The sequence below is a fragment of the Salvelinus sp. IW2-2015 genome, linkage group LG13 (genome assembly GCF_002910315.2).
Source record: "Salvelinus sp. IW2-2015 linkage group LG13, ASM291031v2, whole genome shotgun sequence".
NCBI lineage: Eukaryota > Metazoa > Chordata > Actinopteri > Salmoniformes > Salmonidae > Salvelinus > Salvelinus sp. IW2-2015.
This window is the reverse complement of record NC_036853.1, coordinates 41409373-41427110: the sequence shown is the minus strand read 5'-3', so window position 1 is coordinate 41427110 and position 17738 is coordinate 41409373. Positions and strand designations below refer to the sequence as shown.

The window sequence follows — 17738 nt, the reverse complement described above, 5'->3', positions numbered from 1 at the left end:
CTTTAAATAGAGGTCGAATGTATCGAAAGGTTTTACGTTGTCGTTTCAGCGGGCGCTAAACTCAGGGGCGCTCGTATTTGAATTTCGGATAAAAAATAAAACCATGTAAACTGTTAGAAGTTTAAGATGACTAACAAAAACACACAAACAAGGTATAGTAATATTTTGGCTTTCAAAATCTAAATGAAAACATATAGACAGAATCTTCGTGTTTCGATGGACTGTGAGAGGGGATTTGAAACAAGCAGCGGCGGCCATGTTGAGAGAAAGAGAACGTCGTCTTTTTTAAGTTGTTTTGCGTTGTGATGTCTTTTAAATGTTAAACATTTGTATTGATTGTGTTTTGCCAGGATGACAGTTGGGCTGAGAGACGGCATCGGTTTCGATGACCCGAATAATTCGGGCAGAAAGCTTGACGGTTGTGACGAGGAGGAGAGCGGAGATCAGGGGAGCGAGGAGCGTAGTACAAAGAGAGACGGATTGGAAATTCATACTCAATCAACTACGGGCTGCAACAGTTCAGCATCGGTTATTACCACCTCCGTATCGAACTCGTCTGGACCTTGCTCGAGCCAACAGCCCCGGTCCTCGACAGCACCGAGTCACGACCAGCATCATTTTCTGAGATCCAGCGTTCGACCCCCGAGCAAACGAATCCGGAAGGATTCCATCGCCCCAACTATCAATGGTCACAACGGGGCGAAATCGAAAGGTATGCTGTGAAAGTGTTTGTGCATGGTGCTGCCAGGTGACCACCTGTTTTATGTGTTAAAGGAGTACCCCATCCCTCTACTCCCCGTTGGTAGTGGACCTACCTACTTTTGCCAATCTATTGATGATGGTTGAATATGGTCAGTGTTTTGAATGCAGGATATTGCGTTTATGCTGCCCCTATCTATACAAAACGGACACTTTAATTGTTTAGAGGCAGGAGCCTGGAAACCACTATTAATTGCATTCAAGTTGCAAGGCCGTCCCATATTATTGCTTATGGGAGGGAGACCGATGTGGGACAACTCTTTATGAGTTGTCAGCATTTTAATTCATATTTTATTGAATGCTCATTTTGGGTATTGGAATAGTACTCAACATAATATTTTTTGAAGCAGTGCTCACTCTGTTGTTGAGGATTGGGTTGTGTGTCTGTCTCTCCTGACTTGCACATTGTGAGGTGGCGGCCAGTGTTGCTCCAAGCCAGTCTCACATGTTGTTTTTGGAACTAAGCTCCACTCCTCATTGCAAGCCTGGCAAATGGAACAGACTTCCTTTCCTGCTGCCTCACTTTGCCAGCACGTCAGCCACAGGGGGGGAGGGTCTCTGTAGTCTGTGTTGTGTTTTGGAGGACAATGATGTTGTAAGTGACACGCTGGCCTCAGTCTGACTGTTTGTGCTAAAACGGGCATTCTAACCAGTTCTTTTTTAAAAGCTATTGGTCTCTATCTCCTCTGTCGCTATAGGCGTAGGGACTAGAGGTCGGCCGATTTTAATCGGCATGGCAGTTTTCATAACAATCGGTAATCGGCATTTTTGGACGCCGATTATGACGATTGCATTGCACTCCACGAGGACACTGCGTGGCAGGCTGACCACCTGTTACGTGAGTGCAGCAAGTTGCTAGCTAGCATTTAACTTATAAAAAAAACGAYCAATCTTAACATAATCACTAGTTAACTACACATGGTTGATGATATTACTAGTTTAACTAGCTTGTTCTGCGTTGCAAATAATCAATGGGGTGCCTGTTAATTTATCATCGAATCATAGCCTACTTCAACTTCGCCAAAACGGGTGATTTAACAAAAGCGCATTGGCGAAAAAAGCACGGTCGTTGCACAAATGTACCTAACGATAAGGATCAATGTCTTTCTTAAAATCAATACACAGAAGTATATATTTTTTTAAACCTGCATATTTAGTTAAAAGAAATTCATGTCGGGGGCCTCCCGGGTGGCGCAGTGGTCTAGAGCACTGYATCGCAGTGCTAGCTGCACCACCAGAATCTCTGGGTTCGCGCCCAGGCTCTGTCGCAGCCGGCCGCGACCGGGAGGTCCGTGGGGCGACGCACAATTGGCCTAGCGTCGTCCGGCTTAGGGAGGGTTTGGCCGGTAGGGATATCCTTGTCTCATCTCGCTCCAGCGACTCCTGTGGCGGGCCGGGCGCAGTGCGCGCTAACCGAGGGGGGCGGGTGCACAGTGTTTCCTCCGACACATTGGTGCGACTGGCTTCCGGGTTGGAGGCGCGCTGTGTTAAGAAGCAGTGCGGCTTGGTTGGGTTGTGCTTCGGAGGACGCATGGCTTTCGACCTTCGTCTCTCCCGAGCCCGTACGGGAGTTGTAGCGATGAGACAAGATAGTAATTACTAGCGATTGGATACCACGAAAAAGGGGATAAAAAAATAAAAAATAAAATCATGTTAGTGGGCAATATTAATGAGGGAAATCGTCACTTCTCTTGCGTTCAGTGCAAGCAGAGTCGGTATATGCAGCAGTTTGGGCCGCCTGGCTTGTTGCGAACTGTGTGAAGACCATTTCTTCCAAACAAAGACTGTAATTAATTTGCCAGAATTTTACATAATCATGACATAACGTTGAAGGTTGTGCAATATAACAGCAATATTTAGACAAAGGGTTGCCACCCATTCGATAAAATACAGAACGGTTCCGTATTTCACTGAAAGAATGAACGTTTTGTTTTTGAAATGACAGTTTCTGGATTTGACCATATTAATGACCCTATTTCTGTGTGTTTATATTTTAATCGTCTATTATTTGATAGAGCAGTCTGACTGAGCGGTGGTAGGCAGCAGCAGGCTCGTAAGCATTCATTCAAACGGCGCTTTCTTGCGTTTGCCAGCAGCTCTTCGCAATGCTTGAAGCACAGCGCTGTTTATGAATTCAAGCCTATCAACTCCCGAGATTAGGCTGGCAATACTATAGTGCCGATAAGAACATCTAATAGTCGAAGGTATATGAAACACAAATGGTATAGAGAGAAATAGTCCTATTAAAAACTACAACCTAAAACTTCTTAACTGGGAAYATTGAAGACTCATGCTAAAAGGAACCAACAACTTTCATATGTTCTCAAGCAAGGAACTTAAACGTTAGCTTTTTTACATGGCACATATTGCACTTTTACTGTCTTCTCCAACACTGTTTTTGCATCATTTAAACTAAATTGAACACGTTTCATTATTTATTTGAGACTAAATTGATTTTTATTTATGTATTATATTAAGTTAAAATAAAAGTGTTAATTCAGTATTGTTGTAATTGTCATTATTACAAATATATATGTAAATAAATCGGCATCGGCGTTGAAAAATCATAATCGGTCGAACTCTAGTAGGGACAAGTTACTTAAGCAAAGTAAACAACCCCCCCCCCCCGCCATCTGCTTCTTCTGCCCCTCTACTCAACGTGAGCATTTGGTATGATATTTAGGTTGTGACACTTGCTTTTCTCTCTTGTTCATTCTCCTATTTTCTCTCTCACAACTCACACTCGCATGTACATTCAATCACTTACTCACTGTCTCTAAAACACTCATACACTGAACAAAAATATAAAAGCAACATGTGTTGGTTACATGAGCTGAAATAAAATCCCACAAATGTTCCATTTGCACAAAAATCTTATTTCTCAAAAATGTTGTGCATAAAGTTGTTTACATCCCTGTTACTGAGCATTTCTCCTTTGCCAAGATAATCCATCCACCTTACAGGTGTGGCATATCAAGTAGCTGATTATACTGGTGCATCTTGTGCTGGGGATAATCAAAGGCCACCAGGACAGCTGATGAAACTATGGGTTTGCACAACTGAATATTTTCTGCACAAACTGTCACAAACCATCTCCGGGAAGCTTATCTTGCGTGCACGTCGTCCTCACCAGGGTCTTGACCTGACTGCAGTTCGGCGTCGTAACCGACTAAAGTGGGCAAATGCTCCCTTCGATGGCCACTGGCATGCTGGAGAAGTGCCCTTCACGGATTAATCCCAGTTTCAACTGTACTGGGCAGAAGGCGCCATGTGGGCGAGCGGTTTGCTGATGTGAACGGAGGTGTTGTTACACGTGGTCTGCCATTGCGAGGACGACCAGCTGTCCGTCCTGTCTCCCTGTAGCGCTGTCTTAGGCGTCTCACAGTACGTACATTGCAATTTATTGTCCTGGCCTCATCTGCAGTCCTCATGCCTCCTTGCAGCATGCCTAAAGCACGTTCACGCAGATGAGCAGGGACCCTAGGCATCTTTCTTTTGGTGTTTTTCAGAGTCAGTAGAAAGGCCTATTTAGTGTCCTAAGTTCTCATAACTGTGACCTTAATTGCCTACCGTCTGTAAGCTGTTAGTGTCTTAACAACAGCTTCACAGGTGCATGTTCATTAATTGTTTTATGGTTCATTGAACAAGCATGGGAAACAGTGTTTAAACCCTTTACAATGAAGATCTGTGAAGTTATTTGGATTTTTACGAATTATCTTTGAAAGACAGGGTCCTGAAAAAGGGACGTATCTTTTTTGCTGAGTTTATTTGGTGCTTGTGACAAATCAAATTTGATTTGTTGCGGTTTATATTTTTGTTCAGTGTACTTTTCCTCACCCTCTCTCTCTCTCTCACACAGGTTCAGAGAATGGTCCCTCTCACCAGGTGTCGGCTGGTCAGTCCGGCTCCACGTCAGGCTCTACGGGACCCTCAGGCAAGGCTGCCCCTAGAGGCCAAGGACCCGGGGACAAGGAGGAGCCAGTGGGCAGCCAGAAGAGACCCAGGAGACAGTGGGAGTCCTGGAGTGCAGAGGACAAGAACAGCTTCTTCGAAGGGCTCTACGAGGTAAGTCAACTTGTTGAGTAGTACGCAATATAAATATAGGTGCAGTGGAAGCGCCTGTGCATCTGAAGACAATGTCTGAAAAATACAGCTAATGTTTTCTTTCCAATTAGCATTTTATGAGCTACTTCATAATAAAAAGAATACACTTATTTTATATATAGCGCTTTTCATGGACTCATTCGAAGATAGTGTATAATAATAGCTAGATAGTAACTTTACGTTAACTTCTCTAGGGTATGTGGGACGGTAGCGTGCCACCTCGTCAACAGCCAGTGAAACTGCAGGGCTCTAAATTCAAAACAACAGAAATCCCATTTAAATTCCTCAAACATACAAGTATTTTACACCATTTTAAAGCTATGCTTGTTGTAAAGTGTCAAAGTGTCCGATTTCAAAAAGGTTTTACGACGAAAGCACACCAAACGATTATGTTAGGTATGAGCCAAGTCACAGAAAAAGACAGCCATTTTTCCAGCCAAAGAGAGCAGTAACAAAAAGCAGAAATGGAGATAAAATTAATCACTAACCTTTTGATGATCTTCATCAGATGACACTCATAGGACTTCATGTTACACAATACATGTATGTTTTGTTCGGTATTTATATTAAAAAATCTGAGTGTAGGCGGGACGCTACTGTCTCACTTGGTAAAAAGCCTGAGAAAATGCAGAGCGCCATATTCAAATTAATTACTATGAAAATTACTTTAAAAATCAAACTTTCATTAAATCACACGAATGATACCAAATTAAAGCTACACTGGTTGTGAATCCAGCCAACATGTCAGAATTCAAATAGGCTGTTCGGCGAAAGCATACAATGCTATTTTCTGAGGATAGCACCATTGTAAACCAAGAGAGATAAGCATATTCCAACCCTGCAGGCACGACACAAAACGCAGAAATAAAAAATATAATTCAAGCCTTACCTTCGACGAGCTTCTGTTGTTGGCACTCCAATATGTCCCATAAACATCACAAATGGTCCTTTTGTTCGATTAATTCCGTCGATATATATCCAAAATGTCCATTTATTTGGCGCGTTTGATCCAGAAAAACACAGGTTCCAACTTGCTCAAACGTGACGACAAAATATCTCAAAGGTTACCTGTAAACTTTGCCAAAAAAGGTCAAACTACTTTTGTAATACAACTTTAGGTATTTTTTAACGTTAATAATTGATAAAATTGAAGACGGGATGATCTGTGTTCAATACAGGATTAAAACCAACCGTAGCATGCCTTCTGGTCATGCGCTTCTATCTCACAGGACACCAAGAGTGACTCGACTTCAAGATGGCCGTATTTCTTCATTACACAAAGGAATAACCTCAACCAATTTATCTAGACTGTTGACATCCAGTGGAAGCCGTAGGAACTGCAAGCAATTCGCTTAGAAATCTGGTTTCCCAATGAAAACTCATTGAAAAGAGTGACCTCAACAACAAAAAATCTGAATGGTTTGTCCTCTGGGTTTTGCCTGCTAAATAAGTTATGTTATAACTCACAGACATGATTCAAACAGTTTTAGAAACTTCAGGGTTTTCTATCCAAATCTACTAATAATATTCATATCTTATCTTCTGGGGATGAGTAGCTGGCAGTTGAATTTGGGTATGCTTTTCATCCAAACGTGAAAATGCTGCCCCCTACCCTAGAGAAGTTAAGTAATGTGGGGCTTGCTTTAATATTTTTGTGTAAAGTTAAAACAGTAAAGTAAAACTATTTGAAGCAAAGCATCTACATGGTCTTAACTTGTTATGGCTGAAGGGGCAGTATTGAGTAGCTTGGATGAAAGGTGCCCATATCAAACGGCCTGCTCCTCAGTCATAGTTCCTAATATTTGCATATTAGTATTGGATAGAAAACACTCTAAAGTTTCTAAAACTGTTTGAATTATGTCTGTGAGATTAACAGAACTCATATTGGCAGGCAAAATCCTGAGTTGAAATCAAAACAGGAAGTCAGAAATCTGAGCTTGTCTGTATTCACCAGAGTCCCTTAAGAAATCCACTTGAGTTATGAATGATGTTGCACTGCCTAGGGGTTCCACTAGATGTCAACCATCAATAGAAATTCCAATGAGACTTCTATGATGTTGTGGGAGAGAATGAGAGCAGAATCAGTCAGGTGTCCATCAAGAAGCCATTTCCTGATCATGCCTTTTCTTCATGCAAGACACTGACGTTCCATTGCTCACGCAGACAAGAACTTATACTCCAGTTGGAACTTTATTGAAGCTATATGTTAAAAACATCCTAATGATTGATTCAGTACTTAGTTTGAAATGTTTCTTCGACCGGTAATATCACATTTTGAAGTTTTTGTCCGATATAACGCTGACCAGAATTAGCGCTTGGATATGTAAACCAGACGCGCTAACAAAAGAAGGTATTTGGACATAAATAACTGATTTTTTTCTAACAAAACAAACATTTATTGTGGACCTGGGATTCCTGGTGTGCTTTCTGATGTAGATCATCAAAGGTAATGGAATATTTATCATGTATTTTTGTGTTTATGGTGACGCCATCTTTGCAGCTGTGGTATGCTATTTTTGAGCGCCGTCTCAGATTATAGCGTGCATTTTTCTTTTCGTAAAGTTTTTTTGAAATCTGACATAGCGGTTGCATTAAGGAGAGGTATATCTATAATCCAATGTGTATAACTTGTATTATCATCTATATTTATGATGAGTATTTCTGTTGAAACGATGGGCTATGCAAAGTCACTTGATGTTTTTGCATTTAATCTTGTCGCCTCAATGTAAACTCAGATTTTTTTATATAAATATGAATTTAATCAAACAAAAAAATGCATGTTTTGTGTAACATGAAGTCCTATGAGTGTCATCTGATGAAAATAATCGAAAGTTAGTGATTCATTTTATCTCTATTCTGGTTTTTGTGAAGTTATCTTCAGCTGGAAAAAATGGCTGTGATTATTGTGGTTTTGTGGTGACCTAACATAATCGTTTGTAGTGCTTTCGCTGAAAAGATAATTTGAAATTGGGCACTTTGGTGGGATTAACAACAAGATTACCTTTAAAATTATATAAGACACATGAATGTCTGAGGAATTTTAATTATGAGATTTCTGTTGTTTTGAATTTGGCGCCCTGCACTTGGACTGGCTGTTGTCATATCGGTCCCGTTACCGGGACTGCAGCCGTTACATTGAGTAAAATACTTGGTCTGATTACTTTGATATACTACTGAACTGATTCAGAATTACATTGATTAGGCATATGCATCCTACCTTTTGAAGCATCTCTTTGAGTAGGCTATCTATCCCTTTTCCGTTTTTCCTGCGCCATCCAAATGTGTGCATAGCCAAGGTACCATGTTATCTAACTAGCCAGGTAACATTACTAAACGAGGTAATTGTTATCAAACCAAACCACAAGTGAACTCAGCAAAAAAAGATAAGTCTCTTTTTCAGGACCCTGTCTTTCACAGATAATTCATAAAAATCCAAATAACTTCACAGATCTTCATTGTAAAGGGTTTAAACACTGTTTCCCATGCTTGTTCAATGAACCATAAACAATTAATGAACATTCACCTGTTGGATCGGCTCGTTTAACACGAACAGCTTACAGGCGGTAGGCAATTAAGGTCACAGTTATGAGTACTTAGGACACTAAATAGGCCTCTCTACAGACTCTGGAAAAACACCAAAAGAAAGATGCTAGGGTCCCTGCTCATCTGCGTGACGTGCCTTACTCATGCCTCCTTGCAGCATGCCTATGCCAGATGTGGCCAGGGCAATAAATTGCAATGTCCGTACTGAGACGCCTAAGTCAGCGCTACAGGGAGACAGGACGGACAGCCTATCGTCATCTCGCAGTGGCAGACCACGTGTAACAACACCTGCACAGGATCGGTACATCTGAACATCACACCTGCGGACAGCGTACAGGATGGCACAACTGCCTGAGTTACACCAGGAATGGACGTCCCTCTATCAGTGCTCAGACTGTCCTCAATAGGCTGAGAGAGGCGGGACTGAGGGCTCGTAGGCCTGTTGTAAGGCAGGTCCTCACCAGACATCACACGGCACCAAACGTCACCTATGGGCACAAAACCCACCGTCGCTGGACCAGACAGGACTGGCAAAACGTGCTCTTCACTGACGATTCAAAGTTTTGTCTAACCAGGGGTGATGCTCGGATTCGCGTTTATCATCGAAGAGCAATGAGCGTTACACTGAGGCCTGTACTCTGGAGCGGGATCGGAGGTGGAGGGTTCGTCATGGTCTGGGGCGGTGTGTCACAGCATCAATCGAACTGAGTTTGTTGTGCATTGCAGGCAATCTTCAACGCTGTGCGTTACAGGGAAGACATCCTCCTCCCTCATGTGGTACCCTCCTGCAGGCTCATCCTGACATTACCCTCCAGCATGACAATGCCACCATGCACAGAACGAGCAGTATGGCTGATTTCCTGCAAGACAGGAATGTCTGTGGTTCTGCCAGGCCAGCGAAGAGCCTGGATCTCTGATTTTGACCCCCCCCCCCCTCCCTGTTTCAGGGACGCATTATTCAATTGTCTGTTCAGTGACATGTCTGTGGAACTTGTTCAGTTTGTCTCAGTTGATGAATCTTGTTATGTTCATACAAATATTTACACATGTTAAGTTTGCTGAAAATAAACGCAGTAGACTGAGGATGTTTTTTTTGTTGCTGCGTTTATCAACCTTACTTTGGAATGTGGGGCTTTGAAATGTTAGAACACATTTCATCAGAAATAACTACACTTGGACTTCTTCACTTTTATGCACTCTCCCACTTGAATACAAACACTAGTAATAGAGTACAGAAGACAGGCATTGAGGTTTTAAATAAATTACAACTTATTTTTTTCACAGCGTATTTGGACGACAGTGGGATGTTCATGACGTCCTCTGGGTAGGCATGGGCTACTTTGTAGTTAATGCTGCAATATATGTAACTTTTTGAGCGACTTCACAAAATTCACAGAAATGTGAGCTGTAATTCTCATTTGAAAGAAAGTCTAAGTAGGATATCTGTTCTGTGCGCTATTTCTATGCTTCCCGTTCTTAAGTTTAGTTTGTGCGTATTTTACTTTCGGTTGTGTACACCAGCTGAAAATGCAATATTTCTGGAAATGGAAAATATATTTCATAGCAGTTTTTGATTGTAAAATTTTTATTTAACTAGGCAAGTCATTTAAGAACATATTCTTATTTACAATGACGACCTACCCTGGCCAAACCCGCACGATGCTGGGCCAATTGTGTGCTGCCCTATGGGACTCCCAATCACGGCCGGATGTGATACAGCCTGGATTCGTACCAAGGGACTAGTGACGCCTCTTGCACTGAGATGCAGTGCCTTAGACTGCTGCGCCACTCGGGAGCCCAATGATGATCTACACTATGCGTGCTTGTTTTGTCACAAACTGAAATTAGGCAAACTATTTTGATTTTAGCAACCAGGAAATGGAAGAGCGATTTCTTCATTGTGAAACATTTTGGGGAAAGTCTTTCCATCTCTTCCAGAAGGTTATCATTATCATCATTGCTAACAGCTACACAAAGTGTAGACATACGTGCACACACTGACGTGTATTCCTGTGCTGTTTTAGAAAGTTGCAGGAAAATTCGTATCACTGATGCTGACTGACTGTACTGAATAGGCTACACAACTCTCATTTGAATTAAAATGTCTAAACTAAAGTTGTTGCGTGTGAGAACTGAAAAGTTTTCACACGGAACAAGAATGATTTTCCCTTTTAGCCTATGTATCAGATTAATGTTCTGTGTTATTAGGGGTGTGGCAACCTGCCTATACTCGTAAATCCTATACGTAAATTGACTGTTGATACTCGTGATCGGGAAAAACTGAAGTGTTTTATTATGCCTAAGTAGATGTTTGCAATATGCCTCTATCCTTGCAGGGTTATAGTAAAAAAAATGTTTTGCCAATTAGGAGTAGTCCCTTGAGGTGTATTAGTGTCTGTGTCCTTTMCTCAACTTGCAGCGGGCAGACAAGCTTGCTGTCACTGTCAGAATGTGTGTCTTTTTTAACCTCCTCTTGCTTTGCTTCTTATATTATGCACATTGATCACTTGCTAGCAAACGTCCTCGACCTATTGATTTATTATATTAGCAGCAGGCCACAGGAGGCAGCAGCAATCTAAATTATTAGACCGAAACATGAGATGTGATTGGGGAAGATATAAAGCGAGGGAGCAGAGAACACTTCACTCTATCAAATCAGAGCAGCAGGATCTTCACAGACAGGCAAACTAGCCAGTTGCGTTCCTGAGGACGTTGTGCTGTTGCCTTGGCTGCTTTCTTGGTGTTTACAATTCTTCATCTTCATTACTCGGCCTGTGTGAGTATAAATAGAAATTGCCCTGTTTGGGCTGCTCAAGGATTAGACATGAGAGCTGTTTGCTGACATCCGACAATGTGAGTGGATATGTGAGCGGCCCCAGTGGCTCTGCAAGTTAAGAGGCTACAGACTCTGGCCAAACTCGTGTTTCTAAAAGTGAATTCAAAGGCACTGAGCATTTACATTAAATTTAACGTCACCGCCTACAGTCGTGGCCAAAAGTTTTGAGAATGACACAAATATTAATTTTCACAAAGTCTCCTGCCTCAGTTTGTATGATGGCAATTTGCATATACTCCAGAATGTTATGAAGAGTGACCAGATGAATTGCAATTAATTGTAAAGTCCCTCTTTGCCATGCAAATAAACTGAATCCCCCAAAAACATTTCCACTGCATTTCAGCCCTGCCACAAAAGGACCAGCTGACATGTCAGTGATTCTTTCGTTAACACAGGTGTGAGTGTTGACGAGGACAAGGCTGGAGATCACTCTGTCATGCTTGATTGAGTTCGATAACAGACTGGAAGCTTCAAAAGGAGGTAGTGCTTGGAATCATTGTTTTCTTCCTCTGTCAAAACTGGTTACCTGCAAGGAAACATGTGCCATCATCATGCTTTTGCACAAAAAGGGCTTCACAGGCAAGGATATTGCTGCCAGTAAGATTGCTAATTAACCATTTATCAGATCATCAAGAACTTCAAGGAGAGCGGTTCAATTGTTGTGAAAAAGGCTTCAGGGTGCCCAAGAAGTCCAGCAAGCGCAGGACCGTCTCCTAAAGTTTGATTCAGCTGCGGGATCGGGGCACCACCAAGTACAGAGCTTGCTCAGGAATGGCAGCAGGCAGGTGTGAGTGCATCTGCAACACAGTGAGGCGAAGACTTTTGGAGGATGGCCTGGTGTCAAGAAGGGCAGCAAAGAAGCCACTTCTCTCCAGGAAAAAACATCAGGGACAGACTGATATTCTGCAAAAGGTACAGGGATTGGACTGCTGAGGACTGGGGTAATATGTATTTTCTCTGAAATCCCCTTTCCGATTGTTTGAGGAATCCAGAAAAAGCTTTTCCGGAGAAGACAAGTTGAGCGCTACAATCAGTCTGTGTCATGCCCAACGTAAAGCATCCTGAGACCATTCATGTGTGGGGTTGCTTCTCAGCCAAGGGAGTGGGCTCACTCACAATTTTGCCCTAAGAACACCCCATGAATAAAGAATGGTACCAACACATCCCCCGAGAGCAACTTCTCCCAACCATCCAGGAAAGTTTGGTGATGAACAATGCCGTTTCCTGCAAATGGAACTGGAGGCACCTTGCCATAAGGCAAAAGTGATAACTAAGTGGCGTGGGGAACAAAACATTGATATTTTGGGTCGCATGACAGGAACTCCCAACCTTAATCCATTGAGAACTTGTGGTCAATCCTCAGAGGCGGGTGGACAAACAAAAACCCACAAATTCTGGACAAACTCCAAGCATTGATTATGGCAAAGAATGGGCTGCCATCAGTCAGGATGTGGCCAGAAGTTAATTGACGCATGCCAGGGCGGATTGCAGAGGTCTTGAAAGAAGGGTCAACACCGCAAATATTGACTCTTTGCATCAACTTCATGTCATTGTCAATAAAGCCTTTGACACTTATGAAATGCTTGTAATTATACTTCAGTATTCCATAGTAACATCTGACAAAAATATCTAAGACACTGAAGCAGCAAACTTTGTGAAAATTAATATTTGTGTCATTCTCAACTTTTGCAACGACTGTATATGCACAATTTATAGACTGATGATTTAATACAACAAAATGTTGTTTAAAAGTTGAGTGCTTAATGTTCCTGCTAGACTGGTGTCGCAGTCCCAAATTCTACACAATTTAAATATTTGTTGGTTATAGCCTTGAAATAAGACTAATCATTTTCTGGGCTACTTGTCTGGCTCCTGACCTGTTTAGTGTGTATATGCTGTTTTAATACAACATGTAGCCTATTTTGAATGATGAGAGGCTTCTTAAGTCCTTTTTAATGTTATTTTTATATTTAATACTTGTCATTTAAATTGTCTGGTTTAGTTTCAATACTTCAAAACCAGGTAGTCACAAATAGATGGGTTTTGGTTCAATTGTGATTTTTAATGGGTGGAGTGAATTGGAGTGCCATTTTAATGAAAATTTATGAAAAATACAAATGTATCTTTAAGTATTTGTCCCTGAGTCAATACATGTTAGCATCACCTTTCACTTCACCCCTACCTCGACTAGCCTGTACCCCCACACATTGACTCTGTACGCGGTACCCTTGTATATAGCCTTGTTTTATTATTGTTTATTTCAAATCAAATTTTATTTGTCACATACACATGGTTAGCAGATGTTAATGCGAGTGTAGCGAAATGCTTGTGCTTCTAGTTCCGACAATGCAGTAATAACCAACGAGTAATCTAACCTAACAATTCCACCAACTACTACCTTATACACACAAGTGTAAAGGGATAAAGAATATGTACATAAAGATATATGAATGAGTGATGGTACAGAACGGCATAGGCAAGATGCAGTAGATGGTATAGAGTACAGTATATACATATGAGATGAGTAATGTAGGGTATGTAAACATTATATTAAGTGGCATTGTTTAAAGTGGCTAGTGATACATTTTTACATAAATTTTCCATCAATTCCCAATTATTTAAGTGGCTGGAGTTGAGTCAGTATGTTGGCAGCAGCACTAAATGTTAGTGGGCGCTGTTTAACAGTCTGATGGCCTTGAGATAGAAGCTGTTTTTCAGTCTCTCGTTCCCCGCTTTGATGCACCTGTACTGACCTCGCCTTCTGGATGATAGCGGGGTGAACAGGCAGTGGCTCGGGTGGTTGTTGTCCTTGATGATCTTTATGGCCTTCCTGTGACATCGGGTGATGTACAGTGGGGCAAAAAAGTATTTAGTCAGCCACCAATTGTGAAAGTTCTCCCACTTAAAAAGATGAGAGGCCTGTAAATTTCATCATAGGTACACTTCAACTATGACAGACAAAATGAGAAGAAAAAATATCCAGAAAATCACATTGTAGGATTTGTAATGAATTTATTTGCAAATTATGGGGGAAAATGAGTATAAATCCCTGCTGCAGTGTGTGCAAACCTGGGCAAGAACTACAGGAAACGTATGATCTCTGTWATTGCAAACAAAGGTTTCTGTACCAAATATTAAGTTCTGCTTTTCTGATGTATCAAATACTTATGTCATGCAATAAAATACAAATGTATTACTTAAAAATCATACAATGTAATTTTCTGGATTTTTGTTTTTAGATTCCGTCTCTCACAGTTGAAGTGTACCTATGATAAAAAATTACAGACCTCTACATTCTTTGTAAGTAGGATAAACTGCAAAATCAGCAGTGTATCAAATACTTGTTCTCCCCACTGTATGTGTACCAGAGAGTCTGTTGTAATGGGGGGAGAATGGTTTTTCTTTTTACTATTTTCTACATTGTAGAACAATTAGTGAAGACATCAACTATGAAATAACACATGGAATCATGTAGTAACCAAAAAAGTGTTAAACAAATCAATGTATTTTATTTGAGATTCTTCAAAGTAGCCATCCTTTGCCTTGATGATAGCTTTGCGCACTCTTGGCATTCTCTCAACCAGCTTCATGAGCTTGTCACCTGGAGTGCATTTCAATAACAGGTGTGACATGAGGCTTTTGTTTTTCTTGGAATAGAAACACCATAATATTAATTTTGGGCTGCAATCCCCACACAGGTACACCTATGACAACTGCCATTTCAAGTGCATGGCGCGAAATTCAAAATCTAGTTTGTTAAAATATTTAACTTTCACACATTAACAAGTCCAATACAGCATATGAAAGGTAGACATCTTGTGAATCAAGCCAACATGTCCGATTTTTAAAATGTTTTACAGGGAAGACAAAATATGTAAATCTATTAGCTAACCACGTCAGCAAAAGAGAGCACTTTTCTAACTCTAATCAGTTTTTTACTCCGTCACTAGCTATCACTAATTCGACCAAATAAAGTATATATAGCCACTAACCAAGAAACCACTTCATAAGATGACAGTCTGATAACATATTAATTGTATAGCATATGTTTTTTTTGAAAAATGTGCATATTTATGGTATAAATCATAAATTACATTTCAGCTACAATCAGAAATTGCACCGAAAGCAGCCATAACATTTACAGACACCAACGTCAAATAACTAATTACTCATCATAAAACATATCTGAGAAATACATACATTGCAGCAATTGAAAGACAGGATTCTTGTGATTCCAGACAATATTTCCGATTTATTAAATGTTTTCAGGCGAAACAAAATGTAGCGCTATGTTAGCATAGCCACAATAGCCAGACACACTTGGGCGCGCACGACCAGTTGACATGCACGACAGATATATGAAATAACATTATAATTGGGTCTTACTTTGGCTGATCTTTCATCAGAATGTTGATCAGGGTGTCCTTTGTCCAGATGAGTCGTTGTTTTGAGTCAGGATGGCAACTTTCCCTTCTCACTTAGCATTGGCACTGGTCGACTGGCACGGATTTGTCCAACGTTAAAAAAATCAGAAGACCGAAACACGGCAAAACTCCCGAAAAAATTCAAATAATCTGATTAAACTATATTGAAAAAACATACATTACGATGATATGGTCTCATTTATCAAATAAAAACCCAGCGGAGATTGTTCCCGTCCAAAACAGCAGCAAAACAGAACACAATATCACTCCCAAGACGCGCGCTCAGACTTCCGGAAAGTGGTCGGTCACGTCAAAGAAATAGCTCTTATTCAACCTCTGACAAAATATTCAAAAATTTCTTCTCTCATACCTCCTTTGAACCCCAGAGCAAGGCGTACGGAGTGTACGTAGGGTCTTACGTATAATGACCATGTATAGGCATAACGTTGAAGCGAGCATAGATTTCTGACATTCTACTTCTTGGTCAAGGAAAGTGCTGCCAAATGACTTCTGTACCACTCAGAKAAAAAATTAGAACGGTTTTAGAAACTAGAGATTGTTTTCTATCCAATATTAATATTAATATGCATATTGTAAGAGCAAAAATTGATTAAGAGGCCGTTTGAAAATTGGCACATATTTTCCAGTTTTTCCAATACGCCCCCTGCAGCCATAACAGGTTATTAAGCTACATTTCTTATCAATCCCAAATGCTATGTTTAACTTTTTTTCTTTCTAATTCTCTAGTACAGCCAATAATGTTAAGTTATTTGAAAACAAAATGATCTTAAATATTGTTAATGTTTTCAAACACTTGTTTTTCACATTGGCTGTTAGCAGCCAATAGACACGATGTGGTCCCAAAAACACCTCTGTATTTTGATACCTTGTGCAAGACAATTGAGCAGCATTAAAAACTTTGGATGGGGTCTCCCGAGTGGCGCAGCGGTCTAAGACGGTACATCGCAGTGCAAACCCGTGCTGGCTGTGAGCGGTAGACCCATGAGGCGACACACAATTGGCCCAGCGGCGTGAGGGTTTGGCCGGCCGGGATGTCCTTGTCCAAGAAATGGGTACGGTGGGCTTTTGGTTTCTCTCCCTCTAAAAACAAAAATAATTATTTTGGCCTTTTCAGATTACAATCGCACACTTTCGGTTATTTGAAAACGAAATCATCTCCAAAATATATATATATTTTTTTACACAAAGCGATTTATTATTAACCATTCGTTATAATTATATAAAAGCCCCTTAGATATTCTCACAGATCAGATTTTCCCAAATGAAAAATGCCCCTTAGAATCCTCCAAATTTAATTATTGGTGGAGAGTCAAGTCATTGAAAAAAATATTTGTAGATATACTATAGGCCTTTAGGCACGGCCGCATGGCACACCCCCAATATCAAGGTGCACATGGGCTTATTCATATAATGAATACGAATTCGGAGGACGGAAATGATTTAAATAATAAAACATGAGTTTTAAGGTGTGTGTGTTTTCAGCAATGTTTCTCGCTGCTCTGAGACAAGCATGTGGACTGGTTTTGATAAATTAATTCGATTTTTTTATTTTCGCAGAATCTCCTTTTGGGTATTGGTTAGACTACAATTAGGGTGTGGAAATGTTATGCTCATAGTACTGTAGCCTACTCCCGACCGGTTACGTTGTACAGCGCCAAATTTTCCTAATGAAAACCCTGAGGTTTTTCTTAGAATAGAAACACTATAATATTAATTTAGCTACATTTTCTTAAAATCAATCCCATATACTATGTTCTTACAAAAAGGTTTTATTCTCTAGTACAGTCAATATTGAAGACAGTCAAATGTTTGTCAAAGATGCCCTCTGGTGGTCAAACTAGCACTAACTAGCGTTAATGGCAACTGGCTGACAATTTAAATAACGTGCCATAGAATTCTTTTACAGGAAGAACCACTGTTGGGCTTAAGGCAAGGGCTGTTTCCTTGTTGCTGCTGCCTCCGACACCATTGTTCTAAATCCCAATATGCTGTTTAATTTTGCTATTATGCACATAGCAACATAGGGAAAGGCACCAATTCTACGGCTCACT

At 40.7% G+C, this 17738-nt stretch overlaps 1 pseudogene; it reads left to right on the top strand.

The window, feature by feature from the left end:
- The first annotated feature begins 6 nt into the window (after positions 1-6).
- Positions 7-17738, top strand: part of LOC111971488 (protein cramped-like) — a 72560-nt pseudogene continuing 54828 nt past the window's right edge.